Genomic DNA, 27370 nt, shown 5'->3' on the forward strand with positions numbered 1-27370 from the left:
ACTCTCCATGAACTTGTCGGTGTGTGAGTGGTTGTTGCCTTCGCCTTTATCAAGGGTGCTGCTACATCCTGTAGTTTTGTGACCCGTGTTTGTATACAGTTAGGGCCAGAAATATTTGGACAGTGACACAAGTTTTGTTATTTTAGCTGTTTACAAAAACATGTTCAGAAATACAATTATATATGTAATATGGGCTGAAAGTGCACACTCCCAGCTGCATTATGATAGTTTCCACATCCAAATCGGAGAAAGGGTTTAGGAATCATAGCTCTGTAATGCATAGCGTCCTCTTTTTCAAGGGACCAAAAGTAATTAGACAATGGACTCTAAGGGCTGCAATTAACTCTGAAGGCGTCTCCCTCGTTAACCTGTAATCAATGAAGTAGTTAAAAGGTCAGGGGTGGATTCCAGGTGTGTGGTTTTGCATTTGGAAGCTGTTGCTGTGAGCAGACAACATGCGGTCAAAGGAACTCTCAATTGAGGTGAAGCAGAACATCCTGAGGCTGAAAAAAAAGAAAAAATCCATCAGAGAGATAGCAGACATGCTTGGAGTAGCAAAATCAACAGTTGGGTACATTCTGAGAAAAAAGGAATTGACTGGTGAGCTTGGGAACTCAAAAAGGCCTGGGCGTCCACGGATGACAACAGTGGTGGATGATCGCCGCATACTTAATTTGGTGAAGAAGAACCCGTTCACAACATCAACTGAAGTCCAGAACACTCTCAGTGAAGTAGGTGTATCTGTCTCTAAGTCAACAGTAAAGAGAAGACTCCATGACAGTAAATACAAAGGGTTCACATCTAGATGCAAACCATTAATCAATACCAAAAATAGACAGGCCAGAGTTAAATTTGCAGAAAAACACCTCAAGAAGCCAGCTCAGTTCTGGAAAAGTATTCTATGGACAGATGAGACAAAGATCAACCTGTACCAGAATGATGGGAAGAAAAAAGTTTGGAGAAGAAAGGGAACGGCACATGATCCAAGGCACACCACATCCTCTGTAAAACATGGTGGAGGCAACGTGATGGCATGGGCATGCATGGCTTTCAATGGCACTGGGTCACTTGTGTTTATTGATGACATAAGAGCAGACAAGAGTAGCCGGATGAATTCTGAAGTGTACCGGGATATACTTTCAGCCCAAATTCAGCCAAATGCTGCAAAGTTGATTGGACGGCGCTTCATAGTACAGATGGACAATGACCCCAAGCATACAGCCAAAGCTACCCAGGAGTTCATGAGTGCCAAAAAGTGGAACATTCTGCAATGGCCAAGTCAATCTCCAGATCTAAACCCAATTGAGCATGCATTTCACTTGCTCAAATCCAGACTTAAGATGGAAAGACCCACAAACAAGCAAGACCTGAAGGCTGCGGCTGTAAAGGCCTGGCAAAGCATTAAGAAGGAGGAAACCCAGCGTTTGGTGATGTCCATGGGTTCCAGACTTAAGGCAGTGATTGCCACCAAAGGATTTGCAACAAAATATTGAAAATAAAAATATTTTGTTTGGGTTATGTTTATTTGTCCAATTACTTTTGACCTCCTAAAATGTGGAGTGTTTGTAAAGAAATGTGTACAATTCCTACATTTTCTATCAGATATTTTTGTTCAACCCTTCAAATTAAACGTTACAATCTGCACTTGAATTCTGTTGTAGAGGTTTCATTTCAAATCCAATGTGGTGGCATGCAGAGCCCAAATCGCGAAAATTGTGTCACTGTCCAAATATTTCTGGCCCTAACTGTATATGGCTGTTTTTTTTCTGCTTATGTTTTTTGAATTTGCTGTGTCGTTTGCTGTGATTTGCTTCTAGATTTAGTAAAGTAGATCTCCTTTTTTTTACCTTAATCCAGTCGCTCAGTCACTAGTCCCCCAATATATGTAAACTTAATGACATACTTCTCTTCAGTTAGGTCATGTGATCACATGGGTCTCCATTTTAGTTAGCAGAAGTATCAGTATGATGATGCACTTACATGGACTTCACCACTGAAATTCATATCAACCATAATGATGATGACTGCACAGCTCCTGTAACCTGATTATAATGTAGTTGATACCAGTTTAAGATTCATGACTGTATAATCAAAATCTATTATTTTATTTGGAAGAATATAGAAGAGATAATAATAAAAGTATTGTCCCAGCAAATAGAAAAAGTACTGGCTCTAGAGTTTAATAGCCGAGGATCGAGAAATAATATGCAGGGTGATAGCTAGGAATTAAAGTAAAAGGTGAAAGGAACAAACAGCAGGTTGAACTACATGGAAATTCTGTAAGTTCACTGAAGATCCGAGAAGTGTGGTAGACAATCAGGTGGTGGCGCACTTGAATAAGATCTATAAATTTGAACGCAGAAATGTAAGTAGATGAAACCAAGGCTTATATCAACCAGTCCTGTCCAGACACTTCATACACCAGAACATTGGACTTCAAGAAGATTTAAAGGGTTTTTATCAGTATGACTGTACCTAGTAAAAGCGAAGGTACTGCAGGACAGGGCAGGGAAACACATTTCCAAAGATACCTATTTGTTGTTATCTGGATTTTGTCGTGCTGAAATTTGTATTTTATTTTTATGCAAATTTAGTCTACAAATGGATTGATGGGTGTATTGCGATCTTCTGCCCTTCTTGGCTTCCCCTCACCGATACTCCAACCACTTCTTGATAGACAGTGAAAACAGAACCTCTGCTGCATGACGTCACATTTGCTCTCAACTGTCATAAAAAAAGTAGCAGCGGCAAAGAAGGAGTGTAGTAGGCCTCTGGGACCTGACCCTTTCAGGCTCCATTGTGTCACAATCCCATTGCTCACTGTGTCCTAGGGATGTAGTGTGTGATAGCTTAGCCGTCCAATGGGTTGCTCCGGGCTGTCAGCATTGTGAGTGACAGCATGGCCGTATTATAGTATGCAGAGGCATTCTGGGCTGTCCGTTTTTTGTATGGGATTTCCTTGCTGCCCAATTAGGCCAGGCCTGCTGGAAATCTTCCAGATGTTGCCCTTTCAGGGTGATTGCTTGGCTATTTAGCTGGCTATGCCGAGACTACTGCCAGTCATAGCTTTCTGCTCAGTGTGTTTGCTATGTGCTCTGAACTCATATATTCTGATCTTTGTTGTCGGACCTTGGAATTGCCTTTTGACTATCGTTTTACCTCTTTTGCCTTGACGATCTCTGACCTTGGATTTCTGATCTTGGACTGTGACCTTACTACACTTTTGTCACTTCCCTCTGTTTATGACTTACCCTCCTAGCTCTTGACTCCTTGACTTCCCTGACTCACAAATTGTCCATGAGAAGTGACTCATCGTCACACCTTGTAATGGTGGATGTGCATTTGATGTGGTTGTTTATGATGATACTGATGATGTTGATTGATAGATTAAAAGAGTAGCACAAATGTGTAGTCATCTCTCTGTTTGGTCTTGTCCTACTCGGAACTTTCAATGCATGCCAAATGGAGGTCACGGAAGACATCCTGGAATTTCCAATAAATGCTTATGATGAAAAAATCCCTTTTGTTCTTGGTTCCAATGTAAGCCTATGCAGTAGAACACAGATTTGTGATAATTGTGATGTTTCTGTAGCAGTCCAGTGCAGTATAACAGCAGCTCCATCTAAATCACAGAATAAGTAATGTATATACAATATACACAACCATCACATCACTACAGGTTTGTAACAAATGAAGCCACTCACTTGCTCACATGTAATGAGAAGAGTGTTGCCAGGATAAACACAGAAAGGAGAAAAACGAGGCCAAAGCAAACATATTAAATCTCCTCTATGTATTCATCCTAAGTGCTCCGCTCTTCACAGATAACACTATGTAAGCTGAACACTGGCTGCCTGCCCCAAGACATAAATCTTATAGATATACCTCTCACAATGAATGAACTGAAAATCATAGTTCTATATGAACATGACATGTCAAAAGATCACATTACTGGGGGTCTCAGACCCTGCAATGTTGTGTTCCATGAAAAAACAAGCATCTTTATGGGCTAATTTAGGACATTAAAGGGGTCTCATCTCCTACTACTGCACTTTTTTGCAAGGCTTACATAAACCATACTCTGTTGGGCTTAAAAATGTTCAAATTTACTCGTGTTGTTTCTGAAAATGTTGAATAGTCCCATAAAATTCAAGGCTGTTGGTAACAAAGTGGCTCCATGATGTGACCCTATGACATAGCATGATTTGGAGATCATACTATTGGAATAAGTTGGCACTTGCCAAAAGGGAAAAAAAATAACAAAACTGTTAATTTTAGGTATATTTTTCTACTATAATTAATAGCATTTAGGTCAGCATGTTTTTGAAGCAAATGGTGATTGGCTGGCAGTAGAGATGAACAGATCTTTTGAAATTTGAATTCGCCAACTTTGCCACATTTTCCTCAAAAATGTAAATTGCGGTGAATAAATTTGAGAGAAATTCAATACCGGAAAGCTTGTAATTGCTCATAAAATAAACTTAAGGGAGTGGAGAAAGTGAGAGAGAACCTCACTGACCATAAGGGCTTACACCTTATAGGCAAGAGAGATCATAAGAACTTACTCTCTACAGAATAGAGGACCCCGCTGACCATAAGACTTTACACGTCATAAGAGAGAGAGATAAACAGGACCCCACTGACCATAGGAACTTTACACTCTACAGGAGAAATGATCCCACTGACCATAGGAACTTACACTCTACAGGAGAAATGATCCCACTGACCATAGGAACTTACACTCTACAGGAGAAATGATCCCACTGACCATAGGAACTTACACTCTACAGCAGAAATGATCCCACTGACCATAGGAACTTATACTCTACAGGAGAGAAAGATGATTCCACTGACCATAAGAGCTTACACTACACAGGAGAGAAAGAAGATTCCATTGACCATAAGAACTTACACTCTACAGGAGAAAGATGATTCCATTGACCATAAGAACTTACACTCTACAGGAGAAAGATGATTCCATTGACCATAAGAACTTACACTCTACAAGACAGAGAGGACACCGCTGACCATAAGAACTTACACTCTACAGAAGAGTGATGATCCCACTGGCCATAAAAGCTTACACTCTACAGTTGAGTGATGATTCCACTGGCCATAAAAGCTTAAACTGTACAGGAGAGTGATGATCCCTCTAGCCATAAGAACTTACACTCTACAGGAGGCGAGAGAGAGAGGAGATCGCTGACCAAAAGAGCTTACATTCTACAGGATAGAGCAGATCCCAATAACCATAAGATCTTACACTCTACAGGAGAGAGAAAGAGAGAGGACCATGCTGACCACAAGAGCTTACCCTCTACAGAACATATAGACTTACCCAGTGACTCTGGAGATGGAAAACAACTCTGCTGTACAACCTACTTCACTGGAACCGCTGATCTGTGATGACCCAAGTACTGACCACCACTTTACAAGGTATGATAATTCGCTAGATGTCATAGCTGCAGGGCATTATAGAGAGGCCTGTGCAGCAATGCAAAATGACGCTTGCCTGCTCTCTGAGGGTTCAGCAGTATGGGAAATTGTGCGGGGCAAGTTTTGTTTTGCAAATTGAATCGAATCTCAGAATGTTCAAATTCACGTGAAGCCAAAAATTTCAGGAAATTCGATTCAAACCCAAATCTCAGCAAATTGATCCGCTAATTTGTAGCTGGCAGCCATGGTCATATGACATCATCATGGTTGGCATATCAACACCCTGGATTGAAAGAACTACACAGATCAGCAACTGGTGATACAAAGTTAAGCTGTATCTCATTCAAGAGGAAGACCTCACACCACAGACCTCGGTGCCTGAGTGGGCCTAAATGCCCTCCTGTTAACACCAGGATTATAAATGGCACACACTAATTAAGGGACCTGTTACAGATGTTGTAGTGGAGATCCAAAGCTTCAGGATAAGTCTCTTTGCAGATATATTTTGCAACAGTCCTGATTTTAGTGGATCAGTTCCACAAACAGAATACAAAAGGTGGTGGTGGTATCAAAAGGATACCAAATAATTGTCATTTTGAGGTTGGTTTCTCAAAGTCCTGGGTAATTTTTATATGTAAATGAAGAAATATATACTTTGCAGATAATTTAGCTAAGCACTTATAGCACTATTCTGTCATCCTATGGAAAGCTAAAAATTATTGATAAATTACTCAAAATTTTCTGTGGCTGTGGTATCATTTAGACCTCAATCAAAAATGTCAAACGGTTTATGAAAAACTTCATAAAAAGCATCTCTTTCCAAAATTCTATTTTTGGATGATCTTAGTATTAGGTAATAAAAATAGTTTGCACTTTAGAATAGGACATGCTTGCCAACTTTCACAGAACACTTTCAGGGAGGCTGAATTATAAAATATTTTCCTAACCTAAGCCTCATTTTACCGATTATTTCCTAACCACAATCCATGTTCCCACCCTCTAATTTTAAGATTGGCCATTGGGTCTCTGGTGATAACGAACAATTGAATAATGCAACAATAAACCTCCATGACATGTTACTGTTTGATAGGTTTTGGCAGTGCCTTGGAAATTAGCCAACTTTTTTGGGGGGTCCAAGATGTCTGGCCTTTCTCCATGAGCCTCCCAGACATTCCAGGTGAGTTGGTAAATATAGGACAGACCCTCAGTCTTTTATGGGTGAGGTCCAATTCTTGGAAGCCCAGCAATTATTGGTACAAAGACACAATGACTGTCCTTAGATGTCTGTCATTTTGTGCTGCAGTTCAGACAACACTTAGATAAGCAGCTAAGATATCTCCCATACACAACACATACAGACACGAGGGATTCCTTATCTATTGAGCAGTGTAGCTGTGAATACAGTTTGGGAGTGAAACAAACCATAACTAAATAACATCACCTACTCTCCCTTGCCTTGCCCAACCCTCTCATTTCCATAGACTTCAATAGGCAGCTATAAGCTGATCCTGCAGTGAGCTTACAGTCTGTTTTGTCTCCAGCAGAATATATTTCTGGCTGATTTGCGACCTAGCTTTTTGCCTTTATGCCACTTTTATTAAGTAAATTATGATTAAATTGTGAACCACACCCCTCTCAGCTAAACACCACCCACTTTTCAAAACTTTTTTTGGAGCTGGCTGAAACTGGCATTAAAATTTTCCAAAAGTTGAAAAAATTTACTTGACTATTTAAACAGTTTTACCCCAGAATTCTGGTGAAAACTGTTTGATGAATCAACCTTAATAAATTTAGGATGTGAGGGAGGAAAAGAAATGGATCGTAAGGGGAGAAAGAGGCAGATATCAGTGATAAGACTTATTGCAATGCTTCTTATTTTTTGAAAAATCTGTAACTATTACATGGCTCCTTTTATGCAGCTACAGTAGATGTTAAGTACGAAAACCTGAGGACACAACTTTTTATTTTACTTCCTGTTTTATGTTGGTCTGGGAGGACATTCCTAAATTTGTGGTTTCCCCTTGAAATGTCAAAAAAATGCAAAATGCAAGTTGTTCTAATATAAGTAAACATTCTTTAATTACCCCGGATCACTGAACATTCATGTCATTCACCCTTCCTTTCATCTGCCAGATGAATTTCCATGACACAGCACAACTTTCTAAATTATACATGTGAATGTTTGATGAGTATTGCCCCACATTGTAATATAGGTGATTGACACATGAAACTAGTTCATGTATATCCGGAGAAGCTAAACCACCAGTGTAGGCAACTCTGTAGAAATTATTAAGACTCTCTTTATAGAGTAAATTACAGCCAACTTTTGCCTTTAGAAAATATTGATCCACTGATGATATAAACCCAACTGCAAAATGGTTAAACAGGGCTTTCTTAGTTAAGACACTGATGACACATTTCTAGGATATGTTATTAATGAATGCTTGCCAACATTCCAAAAATGTCTGTGAGATTTCTGCAAAATCGAAGATCTCTCAGAACTTTGGTATCGCTGGAAAAATTCTTGAGTACCATTCATGCAATTTTGCGAGTAGAGTTAATAGCAGGAATGCAGAGAGGAGAAAGTTCACAAAGCAACCGTACACACACACTCACGTACAGTGGGGGAAATATTTGATCCCTTGCTGATTTTGTAAGTTTGCCCACTGACAAAGACATGAACAGTCTATAATTTTAGGGGTAGGTTAATTTTAACTTTGAGAGATAAAATATCAAAAATAAAATCCAGAAAATCACAATGTATAAATTATATAAATTTATTTGCATTTTTGCAGTGAGAAATAAGTATTTGATCCTTCTGGCAAACAAGACTTAATACTTGGTGGCAAAATCCTTATTGACAAGCACAGCAGTAGTTGATGATGAGGTTTGAGCACATGTCAGGGGGAATTTGGTCCACTCCTTTTCGCTGATCATCTCTAAATCATTAAGATTTGGCAACTCGGAGCTTCAACTCCCTCCATAAGTTTTCTATGGGATTAAGGTCTAAAGACTGGCTAGGCCACTCCATGACCTTAATGTGCTTCTTTCTGAGCCACTCGTTTGTTGCCTTGGCTGTATGTTTTGGGTCATTGTCTTGCTGGAAGACCCAGCCATGACCCATTTTTAATGTCCTGGCGGAGTAAAGGAGGTTGTCACTCAGGATTTTACGGTACATGGCTCCATCCATTCTCCAATTGATGCTGTGAAGTAGTCCTGTGCCCTTAGCAGAGAAACACCCCCAAAGCATAAAGTTTCCACCTCCATGCTTGACTGTGGGGACAGTGTTCTTTGGGTCATAGGCAGCATTTCTCTTCCTCCAAACACAGAGAGTTGAGTTAATGCCAAAGACCCCAAATTTTGTCTCATCTGATCACAGCACCTTCTCCCAATCACTCACAGAATCATACAGGTGTTCATTGGCAAACTTCAGACGGGCCTGCACATGTGCCTTCTTGAGCAGGGGGACCTTTGGGCACTGCAGGATTTTAAACCTTTACGGTGTAATTTGTTAGCAATGGTTTTCTTGGTGACTCGGGTCCCAGCTGGCTTGAGATCATCAACAAGTCCCCCTGTGTAGTTTTAGGCTGATCTCTCACCTTCCTCATGTTCAAGGATACCCCACGAGGTGAGATTTTACATGGTGCCCCAGATCGATATAGATTGACAGTCATTTTGTTTTTCTTCCATTTTTTTACTATTGCACCAACAGTTGTCTCCTTCTCACCCAGCGTCTTACTTATAGTTTTGTAGCCCATTCCATTTTTGTGCAGGTCTATGGTCTTGTCCCTGACATCCTTATAAATCTCTTTGGTCTTGCCCATGTTGTAGTGGTTAGAGTCTGACTGATTAACTGAGTCTGAGGACAGGAGTCTTTTAATAATAAGGCGACTATGTAAGACAGCTATCTTTAATGCAAGTAAAGAGTTGATTAGGAGCGTCTAATTGGTCTGTAGGAGCCAGAACTCTTAATGGTTGGTAGGGGATTAAATACTTATTTCTCACTGCGAAATGCAAATAAATTTATATAATTTATACAATGTGATTTTCTGGATTTTATTTTTGATATTCTATCTCTCAGTGTTAAAATTTGCCTGTTCATGTCTTTGTCAGCAAAATCAGCAAGGGATGAAATACTTATTTCACCCACTGTACATGTCTATGCCGTAGATGGCAACCTTTTTGGGCTATCATGAGGTCTCCCAAATAAGGGGAGATAACCCAGATTCTAGGCCACTAGAGTGGAAACCATCTGGCATTTTGTGTGTGGACAGTCTGACACTTATCATGGGGCCAATATGGTGCTATTTTTAAAGACAGCTTTGAAGTGTCTGGACTGGGGTTCATAAACAATTGAATAATCCTCAAGTGAAGTTATGATGTAGCAGGTGTAGTAAGCGCTGGAGGTGCCCAAGATACCGAGTTGAGGATGCCAGAGCCAGAAGAAAAGAGGAGTTCGACACAGGATCAGGACAGCGCAAATCAAATTGATCATCGGGGTGGACGCTCCTGGACTCTTTCCTGGCATATACGGGTAATTATATCAGCTACCTCAAGCTGTTTTTATTTTTCCCCCGCTTATTTATGATCTATACCTTTTTGCCAGGTTTAGGCAGAGTAGACTTCATGGGAAATGTGCAATATTGATATATAATGTTATTAGATAGTACTATATGTATTCCTATGTGCCTATATATACTTTTTTGTCCAGTTAGCGCCCTTACTTTTTGACATGTGTTTGTGGGTGTACCCCCTCCCCGTTTTTCCTTGTTGTCATCTTTACCTGAGCACTTAATAAATTTATATCGATTATTGAATTATATTTGGGATTCTTTTGTCATGTTTTTCTTTGTTTTTGATATAGTGTCAGTGTATAGGTAATGCAGTGATCACTAGTGACATTATACACAGGAGCTCTGTGTATAGTGTCAGTGTACAGGTAATACAGTGATCACCAGTGACACTATACACAGGAGCTCTGCATATAGTGTCAATGTACAGGTAATACATTGATCACTAGTGACATTATACACAGGAGCTCTGTATATATTTTCAGTGTACAGATAATACAGTGATCACTATTGACATTATACACAGGAGCTCTGTATATAGTGTCATTGTACAAGTAATACAGGGATCACCAGTGACATTATACACAGAAGCTCTGTCTATAGTGTCATTGTACAGGTAATACAGGGATCACCAGTGACATTATACACATGAGCTCTGTATATAGTGTCAATGTACAGGTAATACAGTGATCACTGCTGACATTATACACAGGATCTCTGTATATAGTGTCAGTGTATAGGTAACAGTGACCACCAGTGACATTATACACAGGAGATCTGTATGCAGTTAGGTCCATATATATTTGGACAGAGACAACATTTTAATAATTTTGGTTATAGACATTACCACAAGGAATTTTAAACAAAATAATTCAGATACAGTTGAAGTTCAGACTTTCAGCTTTCATTTGAAGGTATCCACATTAAAATTGGATGAAGGGTTTAGGAGTTTCAGCTCCTTAACATGTGCCATCCTGTTTTTAAAGGGTGAGCTACGGGCGAACCTGGTCCTATGGCAGAGGTTCATTGACGATATCATATTTATTTGGTCTGGGGGCCCCATTTTATTAAATGATTTTATTCAACACTTAAACACAAATGATTACTTTTTAAAATTCACTTCAGTTATAAATAATAAAGAAATAAATTTTTTAGACTTAAGAATTTTTATTGATAGCAACAAAATACATACTCAAATATATCACAAACCCACTGATTCTGGAAACTATATAGCCTTGGACAGTTGTCATCTTCCCAGTTGGCTTCTCAATGTTCCAAAGAGCCAATTCATCAGGGCACATAGAAATTGCTCTAGACTGGACGACTGTAATAAGGAAGCAAACCTCTTGGTGGAGAAATTTGTAATTAAAGGATATGACAAAAAATTCCTGTTAGAAACTAAGGAACAGGTTGGAGAACACCCGAGGGAAAGGCTCCTGATGCAGATAGAAAAGAAGTCAGAAAAAATGAATGGAGAAAAATGGGGAGATTATGAGATTCCAATTATAATGCAATATAATTCTAAAAGTGGACTGCTGAACAAGATTGTAAATAAACATTGGAACATACTCAAAGAGGATAAGATAATTGGGGAGTTACTACCAGTGCGTCCAAAATTCGTTTTCAAAAGGGCAAAAAATTTGGGGAATCTAATTGCCTCAACGATATGTAGACCTCTGGAGAAAGAAGAAAAAAATCATTATTTTTTATCAAAACGCCCCAATGGCTTCTTCCCATGCAAAAAATGCTTATCATGTAAGAAATTAGGCACAAAATAACAAATCTCCATCTCCAATCAGTCAACAGTAATTAATATTAAAGATTTCATCACCTGCTCCACTAAAGGAGTTATCTACAGTATTATGTGCCCTTGCAAGAAATTATACATAGGTCGCACTATTCGCCCTATGAATGTAAGGATTAGAGAACATTTGTGCAACATTAGTAAAAAAATTCTCGGAACACCCTTTATCTCAACATTTTGCCCAATATCACGGGGGTTCACTTGAGGACATCTTAGTCACTGGACTGAAAATAGTGAAAAAAGACTGGAGGGGTGGCCCGCTATATAAAGCACACATCTTGCACACAGCACCATCCCTGATGAAGGAGTCAGTGACTCTGAAACACGTAGGATTAGTTGGTCCTGTGTGCTATTCGTAGCTCCGTAGCTCCGCAGCTTTGCAGCTGGTCACGTGTACACATCACGTGACTGTGACGTCATACAAGGTCCTGCACCTTGTAGGCTTCAGCTCTATACACGCGGCCACCACTGCCTGTGCACGGCAGTTACCAAGCTCTGGGGGAGCACGCTAGTCACCGGCCGGGACAGCGTCTCCTATACTACTATTTGCTCTGCAACATATTGGATATTTCCGGAACAGAGATTCAGAGAAGGCTTCAGATACCAACCTTTCAGCGCATTAGTGAAGGACCTTTCCGCATGTCAGCACTGGACACAGATTTCCTTTTCTTTGATATTAAGGTAAACACATCTTGTTAATCACAGTCCTGTATGGGGAACCTTGTTTATGACATTTCCCAGTATTTTAACTATTTATGGCTTCATATAGGTGAACTTAGCGCAAATATCACATATAGTTTTCTCTGTTTTTAAAGGTACCCAGATTAATTGGACAGATTCAATAATTTTAAATAAATTTGTTCATTTTTAGTACTTGGTTGAAAACCCTTTGTTGGCAATGACTGCCTGGAGTCTTGAACTCATGGACATCACCAGACGCTGTGTTTCCACCTTTTTGAAGCTCTGCCAGTCCTTCACTGCTGTGGTTTTCAGTTGCTTGTTGTTTGTTTGTGGGCCTTTCTGTCTGAAGTTTAGTCTTTAACAAGTGAAATGCTGCTCAATTGGGTTGAGATCAGGTGACTGACTTGGCCATTCAAGAATATTCCACTTCTTTGCTTTAATAAACTCCTGGGTTGCTTTGGCTTTATGTTTTGGGTCATTGTCCATCTGTAGTATGAAACGACGACCAATCAGTTTGGCTGCATTTGGCTGGATCTGAGCACACAGTATGGCTCTGAATACCTCAGAATTCATTCCTGGGTCACATCATCAATAAACACTAGTGACCCAGTGCCACTGGCAGCCATGCATGCCCAAGCCATCACACTGCCTCCGCCGTGTTTTACAGATGATGTGGTATGCTTTGGATCATGAGCTGTACCATGCCTTCGCCATACTTTTCTCTTTCCATCATTGATCTTGGTTTCAACTGTCTAAAGAATGTTCTTCCAGAACTGTGCTGGCTGTTTTAGATGCTTTTTAGCAAAGTCCAGTCTAGCCTTTTTATTCTTGATGCTTATAAGTGGCTTGCACCGTGCAGTGAACCCTCTGTAGTTACTTTCATGCAGTCTTCTCTTTATGGTAGATTTGGATATTAATACGCCGACCTCCTGGAGAGTGTTGGTCACTTGGTTGGCTGTTGTGAAGGGGTTTCTCTTCACCATGGAGATTATTCTGTGATCATCCACCAGTTATCTTCCGTGGGCGCCCAGGTCTTTTTGCATTGATGAGTTCACCAGTGCTTTCTTTCTTTCTCAGGATGTACCAAATTGTAGATTTTGCCACTCCTAATATTGTAGCAATTTCTCGGATGGGTTTTTTCTGTTTTCGCAGCTTAGGGATGGCTTGTTTCACCTGCATGGAGAGCTCCTTTGACCGCATGTTTACTTCACAGCAAAACCTTCCAAATGCAAGCACCACACCTCAAATCAACTCCAGGCCTTTTATCTGCTTAATTGAGAATGACATAATGAAGGGATTGCCCACACCTGTCCATGAAATAGCATTGGAGTCAATTGTCCTATTACTTTTGGCCCCTTTAAAAACAGGGTGGCACGAGTTAAGGAGCTGAAACTCCTAAACCCTTCATCCAATTTTAATGTTAATACCCTCAAATGAAAGCTGAAAGTCTGAACTTCAATTGCATCTGAATTGTTTTGTTTAAAATTCATTGTGGTAATGTCTTTAACCAAAATTAGAAAAACGTTGTCTCTGTCCAAATATATATGGACCTAACTGTATGGTGTCAATGTACAGGTAATACAGTGACCACCAGTGACATTATACACAGGAGCCCTGTATATAATGTCAGTGTACAGGTACTACAGTGACCACCAGTGACATTATACACAGGAGCTTTGTATATACTGTATAGTTTACAGGTAATACAGTCATCACCAGTGGCATTATACACAGGAGCTCTGTACACAGTATATAGTGTATAGTGCGCATGTACATGTAATACACTGACTCACCGGTGACGTCTCTAGTTGAAGTCATTCTTCTTCGCTTTTCTTCTTCAGCCAACACAGACCACCATCACTTCTTCCAGCCAGGACTCATCTCTGCAAAAAACTAACACAGTCATCAATAGCTGATCGCTTCCAGAGCACTTTCCCCACTTTTTCCCTGACTTCTACACTACGTCAGATGAAGAAAAAAAGCGATGTAGTGCCACCTTGCACAGTAACAGGACCACCCTTCTGTTCCCTCCATGGAAAACAGTTACCTAAAAAGTACATTATATTACTGTAGTAATAATGTCCTTAATTGGACCCTAAAGAAATTATATTCCCCACTTGTTACCATAAACTAATATAGCATGTTTCTCATTCTGGCCCCCAAACAGTAATTAAGTCCCTCATCTTCGCCCCCTTTATTTAATAAACTCACCCAGCATGGCCCCCTTTATTTTATAATATGCCCCAGCCTGCCCCCCTATGTCCCTTGTGCAGCCTGGCCCCCAGATATCCATTCTGCCCCCCAGCTATCCATACTGGATACCACCACTGGATTCCACCAAGGTCTCACGATCTGACCCCCTTAGACTTTTATATTTGGGGTCATCTGAAGGCAATTGTCTATGCCATGAAGATACAAGATGTGCAGCATCTGAAACAAGGGGTACTGGAAGCCTATGCTAGCATTTCTTCTGCGGTGTTGCTATCAGTGTGTCAAGAGTGGGAGAAGAGGGTTGCATTGACAATCCAACACAATGGGCAGCACTTTGAACACATTTTAAACTTGTAAATAACTCATGAAAGAATAAAGTTATGTTAAAACCAAGCACACCATTGTTTTTCTTGTGAAATTCTCAATAAGTTTGATGTGTCACATGACTTCCCATTGGAAAAAATGAAGTTGGATCCAAAATGGCATACTTCAAAATGGCCACCATGGTCACCACCCATCTTGAAAAGTTTTCCCCTTCCCATATACTAATGTGCCACAAACAGGAAGTTGATATCACCAATCATTCCCATTGTATTTAGGTGTATCCATATAAATAGCCCACCCTGTATTAATCCAGAAAATGGAGAAACAGCAATGATGAATTGAGGCTGTTTAATGAGGTATTCCCCTTGACATGGTCTCTATCAATATCTCTGCGTTCTCTATACATAAACATTTAAACCAATAATGAAATTTCCCCCCCTAACCACTATATATATGGATTGAACATGAACAAAAGTACTTTTATCACGGAAGTGTATATATCTGTACATTATGTCCCCTATGGGATGTAAAACATTTTTAAGGGAAGTATCACGTTACGTTCACCTCCTGTTTTATGATAATTTTTGGCAACATGTGTAAGAAATTACTTCCATTGGTAAAAAGCAGAGCTTACAGAAGGTGAATGTATGCGAGTGTCATAGTAACATAGTAACATAGTTAGCAAGGCCAAAAAAAACACACTTGTCCATCCAGTACAGCCTATATTCCGTCAGAATAAATCCCCAGGTCTACGTCCTTCTAAAGAACCTAATAACTGTAAGATACAATATTGTTCTGCTCCAGGAAGACATCCAGGCCTCTCTTGGACCCCTCGACTGAGTTCGCCATCACCACCTCCTCAGGCAAGCAATTCCAGATTCTCACTGCCTTAACAGTAAAGAATCCTCTTCTATGTTGGTGGAAAAACCTTCTCTCCTCCAGACGCAGAGAATGCCCCCTTGTAAGTGTCACCTTCCTTGGTATAAACAGATCCTCGGAGAGATATTTGTATTGTCCCCTTATATATTTATACATGGTTATTAGATCGCCCCTAAGTCATCTTTTTTCTAGACTAGATAATCCTAATTTTGCTCATCTCTCTGGGTATTGTAGTTCCCCCATCCCCTTTATTAGTTTTGTTGCCCTCCTTTGTACTCGCTCTAGTTCCATTATATATCCTCCCTGAGCACCGGTGCCCAAAACTGGACACAGTACTCCATGTGCGGTCTAACCAGGGATTTGTACAGAGGCAGTATAATGCTCTCATTATGTGTATCCAGACCTCTTTTAATGCACCCTATGATCCTGTTTGCCTTGGCAGCTGCTGCCTGGCACTGGCTGCTCCAGGTAAGTTTATCATTAACTAGGATCCCCAAGTCCTTCTCCCTATCAGATTTACCCAGTGGTTTCCCGTTCAGTGTGTAATGGTGATATTGATTCCTTCTTCCCATGTGTATAACCTTACATTAATCATTGTTAAAGGGAACCTGTCACCCCGTTTTTTTCAGATTGAGATAAAAATACTGTTAAATTGGGCCTGCGCTGTGCGTTACAATAGTGTATGTAGTGTACCCTGATTTCCCACCTATGCTGCGAAATACATTACCAAAGTCGCCGTTTTCGCCTGTCAATCAGGCTGGTCGGGTCAGGTGGGCGTGGTGACATCGCTGTTTCTTCCCCAGCTTTCCGTTGGTGGCATAGTGGTGTGCGCATGTCCAAGTGCCGAATCTACTGCGCGCAGGTGAAGAAAAAGCGCGCGATCTGCGCTATTACCCTTGTCATCGGTGGGGGCGGCCATCTTCCTGAGGCCACGCATGCGCAGATGGAGTGCTCTGCTGCACGGGGCTTCAGGAAAATGGCCGCGGGATGCCGCGCGTGCGCAGATGGAGATCGTGGCGGCCATTTTCCCGAAGACGTGATGCAAACTCGGCTTCAGGAAAATGGCCGCCGCAATCTCCATCTGCGCACGCGCGGCATCCCGCGGCCATTTTCCTGAAGCCCCGTGCAGCAGAGCACTCCATCTGCACACGCGCGGCCTCAGGAAGATGGCTGCCCCCACCGATGATAGGGGGTAATAGCACAGATTGCGCGCTTTTTCTTCACCTGCGCGCAGTGGATTCGGCACTTGGACATGCGCACACCACTAGGCCACCAACGGAAAGCTGGGGAAGAAACAGCGATGTCACCACGCCCACCTGACCTGACCAGCCTGATTGACAGGCGAAAACGGCGACTTTGGTAATGTATTTCGCAGCATAGGTGGGAAATCAGGGTACACTACATACACTATTGTAACGCACAGCGCAGGCCCTATTTAACAGTATTTTTATATCAATCTGAAAAAACGGGGTGACAGGTTCCCTTTAAACCTCATCTGCCACCTTTCAGCCCAAGTTTCCAACTTATCCAGATCCATCTGTAGCAGAATACTATCTTCTCTTGTATTAACTGCTTTACAAAGTTTTGTATCATCTGCAAATATCAATATTTTACTGTGTAAATCTTCTACCAGATCATTAATGAATATGTTGAAGAGAACAGGTCCCAATACTGACCCCTGCGGTACCCCACTGGTCACAGCGACCCAGTTAGAGACTATACCATTTATAACCACCCTCTGCTTTCTATCACTAAGCCAGTTACTAACCCATTTACACACATTTTCCCCCAGACCAAGCATTCTCATTTTGTGTACCAACCTCTTGTGCGGCACGGTATCAAACGCTTTGGAAAAGTCAAGATATACCACGTCCAATGACTCACCGTGGTCCAGCCTATAGCTTACCTCTTCATAAAAACTGATTAGATTGGTTTGACAGGAGCGTTTTCTCATAAACCCATGCTGATATGGAGTTAAACAGTTATTCTCATTGAGAGAATCCAGAATAACATCCCTCAGAAACCCTTCAAATATTTTACCAACAACAGAGGTTAGACTTACTGGCCTATAATTTCCAGGGTCACTTTTAGAGCCCTTTTTGAATATTGGCACCACATTTGCTGTGCACCAGTCCTGCCGAACAGACCCCGTCGCTATAGAGTCCCTAAAAATAAGAAATAATGGCTTGTCTATTACATTACTTAGCTCTCTAAGTACTCATGGGTGTATGCCAATCCGGACCAGGAGATTTATCTATTTTAATGTTATTTAGCCGGTTTCGCACCTCTTCTTGGGTTAGATTGGTGACCCCTAATATAGCGTGTCGATAATAATGTGCGCTCATTGTGTAAATGCAGCCATTGATCGATGTTTTCATGTTCTGAACTAGCTATGGAAAATCTGAAAAATCTGAAAAAAATTAGATTTTAAACTGAACGGGTCTAAATATTGCCCCCCAAATAAAAACACATATACTCACCTCTGGTGCCAGGGCTGATCCAGTGGTGTTGGCATTGGTGTTCACGGTGCTCACGTGATGTTATGTCACATGAGCCCTCCGTCCAATCAGCTCTGGCCTCACTGTCGCCACCTTCAGACAAATTAGTAATAAAGAGGAAGTGAGTGGCCAGCCGTAGTTCTAACCTCCTGTTGATTATAAGTGTTTTTATTTTACCAGGGCATCATTTAGATTGAGAAGGCTATTTCCTAATAGTGGATAACTCCTTTAAGGTGTTTTATGCTAGAATTCTTAATGAATCGGTCCCTAAGATTAGTAAACACCATAATGGGTAAGTCACCCATTTGAGTGCATTGCATTTACCTGCTCTGTCCTTCTGGATAAACTTCAATATAGGGTAACATATTGGGCTATTTATGGCACATTTATATGTTTTAGGTACAATTTATGACCTATTTGCATTAGAGATGAACAAAAGTTTTCACATTCGAATTCACCATCTTTGCTATATTTTGTATTTAAAAGTTGATTTGCGAGAAAATTGTTTAGCCATGGATTGCGAATATGGCCAAGCCTACAATTACCATATACTTGAGTATAAGCCGACCCGAGTATAAGCCGAGACCCCTAATTTTGCCACAAAAAACTGGGAAAACTTAATGACTCGAGTAAGTATGGACTGGGGCTGAAATTCAGCCCAGATATTTAAAATTACACAGACCCATGTTGTCCCCATCCCCAAGCACCAGATGAAATATATTATTAATATTACTCTGGATGGAGGAAAGGAAGGTTTTCTACAGCACCAATATTTCTAATGATATCCGTGGCCTGCTGGGGTAAGTGTCGGAGTCAGCGACTTTGTGCTCCATCACAACTCTTAACTGTATGGTTGTCTTGAGAACACCGATTCTGTTAACAATGTAGCAGACAAGGCAGCCCATGACCACAAAGGCCCTTCTGGCATTTGCCAGAATTGCCAGATGGCCGGTTCGGCCCTGGACTCGAGTATAAGCCTAGGGTGAGAAATGCAGCAGCTACTGGTAAACTTCAAAAATAAATATAGATACCAATAAAAGTAAAATTAATTGAGACATCAGTAGGCTAAGTGTTTTTGAATATCCATATTGAATCAGGAGCCCCATAAGATGCTCCATACAAAATATGCCCTATAAAATGCTCTATACAAAATTTGCCCCATATAATGCTCCATACAGATCACGATGAGCCCCATATAAAGCTCCATACAAAATACACCCCATATAATGCTCCATAAAGTTTATGATGGGCCCCATAAGATTCTCCATACAAAAATATGCCCAATATAATGTTGCACAACGGTTGACTATGGCCCCATAAGATGCTCCATAGAAACATTTGCCTCATATAATGCTGCACAAAGGTTGATTATGGCCCCATAAGATTCTCCATAGAAACATTTGCCCCATATGCTGCTGCTGCGATTTAAAAAAAAAAGACATACTCACCTCTTGTCCTGAGCAGGTGGGGATACTTGTGATATTCACCTGTCCCTGTTCAACCGCCTAGTGCCGCTCCGTCTTCCGGGTCTCTGCAGTGACTGTTCAGGCAAAGGGCATGCACTAACCACGTCATTGCGCCCTCTGACCTGAACATCACAGCCAGAGGATGCGGAAGACGGAGCGGCGCGTGGCGGTGGAATGGGGACAGGTGAATATCGCAATGTGCACCCTCCCCCATCATACTCACCCTCCTGATGCGGTCTGCACGACCCTGCTTCTCTGATGGGATGGTCTCTCCGGCAGCGGCAGCTTGTTACTGTGTTCAATGGTCACTGGTACCGCTCATTAAAGTAATGAATATGCGCTCCACCCCTACGGGAGTGGAAACGCGTCCATATTCATTACTTTAATGAGTGGTACCACGTGACCGCTGAACACAGGAAGGGCTGCCGGAGCCCAGAGACCATCAGAAAAGCAGGGACCACACCAGGAGCAGGTGAGTATGATGTAGCAGAGAGACAGACTGGGGGAGAGGGGACAAACTGGTGGGGGTGATGGGAGACAGACCGGTGGGGGTGACTCGAATATAAGCCAAAAAGATGGGCTGAAAATCTTGGCTTATACTCAAGTATATACGGTACTCTGAAAATACGTGACTGCATCCAATTCCTTTCAAGCCTTGGTAATGTCATAGTAACCTCAGGATATATGGCGATATATAAACAGATGGTGTTAGGGCTAGCGGAACGCACCAAATAATAAGACTGATAGTGTACGGTGCGTTCGTAGCCCGGGGTCCACCGTGCAGAGATGGAACCTGCTACAGATGGATCTGGATAAGTTGGAAACTTGGGCTGAAAGGTGGCAGATGAGGTTTAACAATGATAAATGTAAGGTTATACACATGGGAAGAAGGAATCAATATCACCATTACACACTGAATGGGAAACCACTGGGTAAATCTGACAGGGAGAAGGACTTGGGGATCCTAGTTAATGATAAACTTACCTGGAGCAGCCAGTGCCAGGCAGCAGCTGCCAAGGCAAACAGGATCATGGGGTGCATTAAAAGAGGTCTGGATACACATGATGAGAGCATTATACTGCCTCTGTACAAATCCCTAGTTAGACCGCACATGGAGTACTGTGTCCAGTTTTGGGCACCGGTGCTCATGAAGGATATAATGGAACTAGAGAGAGTACAAAGGAGGGCAACAAAATTAATAAAGGGGATGGGAGAACTACAATACCCAGATAGATTAGCGAAATTAGGATTATTTAGTCTAGAAAAAAGACGACTGAGGGGCGATCTAATAACCATGTATAAGTATATAAGGGGACAATACAAATATCTCGCTGAGGATCTGTTTATACCAAGGAAGGTGACGGGCACAAGGGGGCATTCTTTGCGTCTGGAGGAGAGAAGGTTTTTCCACCAACATAGAAGAGGATTCTTTACTGTTAGGGCAGTGAGAATCTGGAATTGCTTGCCTGAGGAGGTGGTGATGGCGAACTCAGTCGAGGGGTTCAAGAGAGGCCTGGATGTCTTCCTGGAGCAGAACAATATTGTATCATACAATTATTAGGTTCTGTAGAAGGACGTAGATCTGGGGATTTATTATGATGGAATATAGGCTGAACTGGATGGACAAATGTCTTTTTTCGGCCTTACTAACTATGTTACTATGTTAACCTGCTGCTGAGTAATGACGGACTATATGGCGGTACTCATAAGTATACTCGCGTGGGTTAAACTTCACCCAACGTGAAGGAAGCGATCCTGTTGCGTCACAGGATCGCGGTACCGCACATAGAAGGCGAGCAAGCAGTTAGCGAACTTAACCCCAACTAGGATTGAAGTCCGATTAGACCACTTGCTGACACAACACCGCAACAGGGTGTGTTAGGCAACTCTTATAATTAGAGCACCGAAGTGCGAACTGTGCCGTGCTGGCAGGCACCACTAAGCACCCAGACGTGGGTCAGGAAGCGCACTACTGGCGCGTGGCGCCGCACTGGCGGTCACAGCAATAGACGCTGATACGTGTGTGACACGTTGAGTGATTTGTCGGGCGCTAGATAGCAGCCATACTCCATACGCGAACAGTCATACAATAGGGTAGGGGTATTTAATGAACGACTTGCACTCACAACAAACACACGTATTCAATTGTACACTAGCGCATGGCCGTGCGGTCATGCGCAGTTTATATAATTGCAGGACAGGAAGTGGCCACGGAAACTTTGCCCTTCCAGGGCCTGCCAAGAGGACCAATGGAATGCGCTGCAGAGCCAGAGCACATGACCCTCGATCTCCAACGGGAGATCTTGCTCTGGGCATGCTCAGTGTGCGCAAACAAGGACTTAGTCCCAGAGAAGTCCGCTCGCCGCTGACCAGCACTGACTTTAATGGCAGGAGCTGAAGAAACAGCAGTAACTCTCTGTACAGAGTGAGAGCGAGCAAGACACTGGGAGCGACGTCCCTGCTGAGCAGACTCCACTGCGGCTGGAGGAGAATGGGAGACCGCAGCGGAGACTGATCGAGATTCCCCCTGTGCAGCAGAGGAAACTCGACTCCTAACAGATGGTAGCTGATTTTCTCTCCTTATCTCTATTGCTGAGCTGTGCTATCCTTTCACTATCCAGAATCACTGCAAAATGGGTGCTGCATTCCCTGCCTCTAATTTTATACAGGGTATAATAGTCCTTCCAGATTATCTGTGCTACATTATATGATGTGATCGCTGGAAGGTATTAAAGGGAACTTGTCAGCAGGGTTGTGCACAGTAACCTACAAAAAGTGTCAGGTTGGCACTGTTATACTGATTACAATGATACTTGGTGATGAAATCTGTCTTGTGGTTGTTGTTAATCTTTATAATCAGTTTTGAGTTAATGAAATGGTCGTGTTACAGTGCAGCCTGTGGGCGGGTCTTCATGTGGTGTGTAAGGAGTCGAGTTTCCTCTGCTGCACAGGGGGAATTTCGATCCGTGTCTGCTGCGGTCTCCCATGCGGTATCAGCCGCAGTGGGCTCTGCTCAGCGGAGACGTCGCTCCCAGCGTCTCGCTGGGGCTGATTCGGTGCATAGGGTCACTACTGCCTTTTCTGGCTTTCCTATGGTACCCTGCACTGATCTGCGGCGAGCGAGCCTCTTTGGGACTAAGTCCTTGTTTACTCACACTGAGCATGCCCAGGGCAGGGTCTCCCATTGGAGGTCGAGGGCCACATGTTCGGTCACATGCTCAGGTGCTGCAGTACATTCCATTGGTCCTTCTGGAAGGTCCTGAAAGGGCAAAACATGCTCAGGTACTGCAGCACTTTCCATTGGTCCTTCTGGAAGGTCCTGAAAGGGCAAAAACTTCAGTAGCAGCTTCCTGTGCTGCAACTATATAAACTGCGCATGACCGCACGGCCATGCGCTAGTATCGTCTTTTGCTATATGCTTTGCGCCAATGTGGTCATGTGTTTGTATGTGTTCAGGGACCCAGCTGAAATAAGCCCCTAGAATGCTGGCACCTCCGGCGAGGAGATTGTGTATAAGTGTGTTCAGGGACCCGGCTGAAATAAGCCCCTAGAATGCTGGCTCCTCCGGCGAGGAGATTGAGTATGCATGCATGACCACTCACTGCTCACATCTGGGTAGTTGGCCTGTGCCTCTGTGAAAGTCTAACAGGGCACAGAGCTCACCTCTCGCGGTTACTCTGTGAAGCTAACAGAGTTAGTATATACCGCCATATAGAGCCGCCATTATTTAGCTGCAGGTACTTTCCTGCACGGTGGATCCCGGGTTGCGAACGCACCAATTCCTTTTAATAAACAATATATTTGGTGCGTTCCGCCAACCCTAACAGTATACTAGCGCCAGGATCTGGCTAAGTAATGGCGGATGAACAGCGATTGCAGGGGTACATCCAGCTGCTGGAGGGCCGGTTGGCGTCTCTTGAGCGTGCAACCTCGGCGGTGGATGTTACCGCAATAGCTGTTCAGGCTGCTAGCGTGGCTGCAGCAGCTTTACCCACTGCCACCTCTGTTCCGACCCTATCTCACCTTCCTTTGCCTGAGAGATACTCTGGGGACAGTAAGTCCTGTAGGGGTTTCGTGAGCCAATGTGGTATACACCTCGAGCTTCTGGCTGCACGTTTCCCTACTGAGCGGGCAAAGGTGGGATTCATAATCTCTCTCCTGTCGGACAGAGCGTTGGAGTGGGCTACGCCGCTGTGGGAGCGCAACGATCATGTGGTGCGGAGTGTTCCTAGGTTTCTGGACACTCTGAAACAGGTCTTTTTAGGACCTCAAGTCACCCATGATACAGCGCTCCAACTGCTGGCTTTGACTCAGGGTTCAACCATGGTCAGCCATTTTGCTGTTCACTTCCGGACATTAGCGTCTGAGTTGGAATGGCCAGATAAAACCCTCATTCCCGTATTTTGGAGGGGGCTGGCTGACCATGTGAAGGACGCTTAGGCCACTAGGGAGATTCCCGCCACACTGGAGGAGCTCATAGCCGTATCTACTCGTATTGACCTCCGTTTTAACGAGCGGAGGTTGGAGCGAGCCCAGTGTAGGCAGAGGTTTCGGCTGGCTCCCACCTTCGCCAAACCTTTGGAATCTCCAGTCCAGGCATCCGAGTCACATGAGGCCTTAGAGGTGACATGAGCGGGATCCAAGTCTCAGTCTGCCCGTGCACATAAGGTCCGTCATGTTTGCCAGCAGTCAGGACACCTTGCCTCCAAGGGTCCTCAGCGGTCGGGGAAACGTCAGCGTCTAGTGGCAGTTGGAGGAGGTACACTAGACACGGCGACGTTTGCCTCAAAGTTGTCCTTCAAGGGGACAATTACCATAGGCCCATCCACTCTTATGGTCGAGCTATGCGTGGATTCTGGGGCAGAGGGTAACTTTATGTCTTCCGCTTTTGCCCAGCGTCACGCAATACCCTTGGTGATGCTCGCCAAGCCGGTAACCGTTCGAGTGGTAAATGGGTCAACACTACCTTCACAGATTACCCACCAAACCATTCCTTTCACGCTATCTGTGTCTCCATCACATCAGGAGATAATCTCCCTATTAATCATTCCTGAGGGAATTGATGAGGTCCTGTTGGGGATACCATGGCTTCGCTACCATTCTCCTCATATTGAGTGGTCCTCTGGGAGAATTTTGGGTTGGAGTAAATCTTGCGAGGGTAGATGTCTGTGGGAGTGCGTTCAGGTTGCTACTACACAGGTACCCGCAGATCTTTCCTCTCTCCCCAAGCACTATTGGCCCTATGCAGACGTGTTCTCCAAAAGAGCTGCGGAGACCCTTCCGCCTCACCGCCCCTATGACTGTCCTATTGACCTCTTGCCTGGTGCTGAGCCTCCCCGGGGTCGAGTCTATCCGTTATCTCTCCCGGAGACGGAGGCAATGTCCCAGTACATCCAGGAGAATCTGGCAAGAGGATTCATTAGGAAGTCAGTGTCACCGGCAGGGGCAGAGTTCTTCTTCGTACAGAAGAAGACAGGAGACTTACGTCCATGCAAAGACTACAGGGGTCTTAACGCCATCACCATTAAGAACAAGTACCCACTACCCCTGATATCTGAGCTGTTTGATAGGCTACGGGGAGCGAGGGTATTTACAAAGTTAGATCTGCGGGGTGCTTACAACCTGATTCGCATCCGTGAGGGGGATGAATGGAAGACGGCTTTTAACACCAGGGATGGGCACTATGAATATCTGGTGATGCCCTTCGGGCTCTGTAATGCCCCAGCCGTTTTCCAAGACTTTGTGAACAACATCTTCCGGGATATGCTCACCACCTCGGTCGTAGTCTATCTGGATGATATTCTCATCTTCTCTCCAGATATTGACTCCCATCGGAGAGATGTTCGCAAAGTCTTCGACCTCTTACGGGCAAACTCCCTCTACGCCAAGTTGGAGAAGTGTGTGTTTGAGCAGGAGTCCTTGCCTTTCCTTGGTTATATCATCTCTGCCCAGGGTTTGGCTATGGATCCTGCCAAGCTACAGGCTGTAATGGACTGGCAGGAACCCCATTCTCTTAAAGCGGTGCAGCGCTTTATGGGGTTCATTAATTACTATCGCCAGTTCATTCCACACTTCTCAACTTTGGTAGCTCCCTTGGTTGCCCTCACCAAGAAGGGAGCAAATCCCAAGTTGTGGTCAGAGGAGGTCTCCAAAGCCTTTCTCTCGATCAAGTCACACTTCGCTAGCGCTCCCATCCTACATCGCCCCGATGTTGATAAGCCATTTATCTTGGAGGTGGATGCCTCATCCGTTGGTGCTGGAGCAGTCCTTTTCCAAAAGGATGCTCAAGGTCAGAAGCATTCTTGCTTCTTCTTCTCCAAGACCTTCACACCAGCGGAGAGGAATTATTCCATCGGGGACAGGGAGTTGCTGGCCATGAAGTTGGCTTTTTCGGAGTGGAGACATCTCTTGGAGGGAGCTCGCTTTCCCTTCCAAGTCTTCACTGACCACAAGAACTTGGTGTATCTGCAAACGGCCCAGCGGCTGAATTCTCGCCAGGCTAGATGGTCCCTGTTCTTTTCCCGGTTCCATTTTACTCTCCATTTCCTCTCCGGGGAGAAGAACGTTCGTGCTGACGCTCTCTCCCGCTCCGTGGTGTCATCGGAGGAGGAGCCTCGGCTTATTGTCCCTTCTGAGAGCCTGAGAACTGTAGCTCTGGTTTCGCTAGAGTCTGTGCCCCCGGGCAAGACTTTCGTACCAGCTAACTTGCGACCGGAGGTTCTCTCTTGGGCTCACTCCTCCAGAGTGGGTGGGCATTTTGGGACCAAGAGGACATCTGAGCTTCTGGCGAGAACATACTGGTGGCCGCATATGGCCCGAGATGTCAAGGACTATATTCAGGCGTGCGTTTCTTGCGCCCAGAATCGGTCTCCTCGGCAACGGCCTGCAGGGTTGCTTTACCCTCTACCGGTGGCAGACAGGCCCTGGGAGATAGTCGGGATGGACTTTGTGGTGGGTCTACCCAAGTCGCGTGGCTGCTCCATTATTTGGGTTGTCACCGACCATTTCTCCAAGATGGTGCATTTGGTGCCGCTTCCTCGGTTACCCTCAGCACGGGCCTTGGCGGTGTTGTTCATTAAACATGTTTTCCGTTTGCATGGTATGCCTGATAAGATTGTCAGCGATCAGGGTGCCCAGTTCGCATCTCGGTTTTGGAGAGAGCTCTGCCGTTTACTCAGCATAGAGTTAAACCTCTCCTCTGCATACCATCCCGAGACAAATGGGTTGGTGGAGAGAACCAACCAGACTCTGGTGACATATTTGCGACATTTCGTCTCTGCTAGGCAGGATGACTGGGCATCTTTGCTACCTTGGGCGGAATTTGCCCTGAACAACGCCGTAGCCGATTCCACTGGTCAAACTCCTTTTCTCCTTAATTACGGCCAGCATCCGCGTGTCCCTGTGCCCATGCCCGTGTCATCCACCGATTCTAGGGTGGCAGACTGGGCGGTGGAGGCACGTGACATCTGGGACCGCACACAGGATGCCATCCGGGCCTCC

Source organism: Ranitomeya imitator, chromosome 4, assembly GCF_032444005.1.
Source record: "Ranitomeya imitator isolate aRanImi1 chromosome 4, aRanImi1.pri, whole genome shotgun sequence".
Classification (NCBI taxonomy): domain Eukaryota; kingdom Metazoa; phylum Chordata; class Amphibia; order Anura; family Dendrobatidae; genus Ranitomeya; species Ranitomeya imitator.